This window comes from Belonocnema kinseyi, chromosome 3 (genome assembly GCF_010883055.1).
Source record: "Belonocnema kinseyi isolate 2016_QV_RU_SX_M_011 chromosome 3, B_treatae_v1, whole genome shotgun sequence".
In the NCBI taxonomy this organism is placed as follows: Eukaryota; Metazoa; Arthropoda; class Insecta; order Hymenoptera; family Cynipidae; genus Belonocnema; species Belonocnema kinseyi.
Genome location: NC_046659.1, coordinates 57,306,190 through 57,309,268, shown reverse-complemented (window position 1 = coordinate 57,309,268; position 3,079 = coordinate 57,306,190).

Sequence of the window (3,079 nt, the reverse complement as noted above, 5' to 3'; positions counted from 1 at the left end):
TGGTAATAAGAAAATCATGTTTTATTTTTTTTTAACTATGGCGCACCCATCTGAACATTTCGGAAGAAAAATATATTTATCTAAAGGATCTATACATTTTTTGTGAAAAGATGGTTGATACAGGTCAAACACATTACTTTAAACAAATTCTCAAAAAATTCAAAATTTTAAAAAAATTTTATTTTGGCCATATAATTTGTTCATAAAAATCGGTAAAGCGGTTTTCGAGAAAAAACTACATTTTATTTTATTTTCCCCCTCCATAACTTCAGAAAAAAAATAAAATTTGAAGGCTGAAATTCTTTGCAGTTGTTTGCTACCTCAGGATCAACATTTAACATTAATCTACTATTCGACAGAGAACAGAGAAGAAGAAGTATTGGATGGACAGAAAGAGAGAGAGAGTAGAAAGAGAGTTTTGAATCTCAAGAAATCATGTCTTCACGTAAAAATAGTGGAAACTGAGTCCTTTCCTGTAGAGTCTAATATTTATAAAAGGAACCGATTTTCTGTGAAATGGCTCCTTTTTATGTCTAGTTATGAAACTGCGCAATAGGCAAAAGTGCATGCATCCCCACTTGAAGCGTTGACCACCGGACAACTACACTTCACTGGGTATGGGCCTATGCAAATTTTACTTTACCAAGACGGGCTTAGTTTATTAGAAATGCTCGAATTTACCTAGCCGTTTTGTCAGGGGAGAGGAAAACTGCAGAAAACCTTCGTCCCGAATTTAGCCTGTTTTTCGACTGCCGAGGTTGAAAGTAGACATTCAATGTCCAAACATCAAGTGTACACAGTCATACTCCTTAAACGTCCCGCTCGACATTTAGTTCAAGTTAGCGCATATACCACCCGGTTTTACATCATAATTTGTCACCCCTACGAATTTTATCCGCACTCGAAATTGCTCAGCATCCACGACTCTTCCCGTGTTAAGATTCCCCGCATAGCTAACATCTTTCGGTTACATACAATTTTATTGCAGAAAATAAACTATTTTTTCAGATTTATTTGTAAATCCAAAGTAACCTATTTTTCTTACAGCTGATTAACTCTGATAGAACATAAATGAAGAATCGCAAATGCGTTTGCATCATTCAAAATGTAAAGGTTTTTTCATTTAGCTATCTGCGAAAGGAGATTAGCGAAACGTTAAAAGCTTTTCGTTCTCAAGAAAGGAAAGGGGTGCAGCATGGTGTGGCGATCTAATAAAATACATGAGGAAGCGACGTCAGATTTTGGTTCTCTCATCAAGGGTTACCGAGAAGGGAGAGATATTAAAAGTAAAGAACGATGAGCGAACTTAACTCATTAGAACAGCTTGTACAACCCAGCCTTCTTACCTTTTCTCCTCAATCTGACGTGCGTTATAAGATATATCCTTAAGCCACGTTTTTTAGTATCAATAATCCGCCGAAGACTTAATATTTTTCTTAATATCTATTAACCTTTCAGCGGACACGATGTCGTAAAATTTACAACTGCCCAAATACCCCTCCCCTACACAAATCACTTATTATTATGCGCTGAGCATCTACCTATTCCAAGATCAGTCTCTTTCTAAACTCTAGACAGAAGATTTTGCAAAGAGTTTTTTACTATACGCGTCTTTGTGTGTAAGTATATAAAGTATCCTATACTATTTTATCTGAATTTCCCACATTTATATTGAGCCACCTAGGGAGTGAATCGCGAAAGGCTAGCCAAAAGTATTAAATGGGCCAAATTATGTTACTCGGAGGTTTTTTGGGCCGCTGAATACGAATGCAATATCAAAAATTAAGAAAAGAAAATAGCGGATCCTTGTAAATATCACACACTTTACTGTGTGATTTTACAAAACTGTGTGAAATTACACCCTCTAGCGATATAAATAAAAGGACCCTCGAACAGCAGTGTGATATTAAACACTCAATAAAAATAAAATTACACATTCCGTCGTACGAACTTTACATTCAGAAGGGAAAATTCAGTCGCAGCGTGTAAGAATACCATACGTCAGTAAAATCACTTTCCTGTGATTAAAAATTACATCGAGATTTTTAATTTTACCAAAAATCTTTAATTTTACCCTGGCCCAAATTGTAAGATTTTTGATTTTTAATTAATTGAAATTGTAGAATATTGAATCAAATAGTATGTGAATACGAAAGCGTCTCTCGTTTTTGTTTTTTATCGATGCCTTCATCCTCTAATTTTGGAGAAATTGACAGCTATGTCCAACTTTTTGGACAGCTTTCACACAAAAATATATAAAATTCGATCTATTAGTATTTTTCCTTTTACATTTTCTGCTATTGGAACGGGAAAATGTGGTTATTCAAAACATATATTTAATATTTTTTTTGTAAAATATTTAAACATCAAAAAAATATTCATAGTATCATATGTGTTTTAGGTAGGTGGTAACGTGTCCAGCTTGTGTTTATTCAATCTCCATGAAATTTTATACGAAGTTTGAGCTTTGAGTGTTCAAAACCTGTCACCCTAATAAATTTTACTTTATTTTATTCTTTTACATAAGAAATTTTACATTTTCGTGTGTAAAAATATCGGCCGAATTGGAATATCACAACAGATTCAATTATAAAATTCATCGCTAGGTGGATTATTACAATTTTTCGTAAAATTACGCCGATACACGAAGCTCATTTTATTTACATCCATCAGAGATGTAAAATTCAATAATTATTTTTCACAGTGTGGCGCTTGTGACTATTTTTCATTTCAAAATTTTAGAGCTGTTTTACATGACATCATTTTGAAATTGTTTCGATAAAAGTGATAGGGGTGAATTCTAGGGGTTGTTCAATATTATTGATAGGCTTAAAACATAACCTGGGGTGTCAGGAAGATGAACCGGGGCATCAGTTTTCAGTTGAAAATGTTGTGGCTGTTGCACATGGAAACATTTTGGAATTCTTTCGTTAACTTCGATAAAAACGAATGACGTAAAATTTACGACAAGCGCCCGCTCAAGTGAAATTACAGGGCGCGCCTACTGAAAGTTTAAAAGCCATGTAATGTCTTTATATTTTATACCAGAGACTAGACAAGACTTTTTTTCGAGAATGAA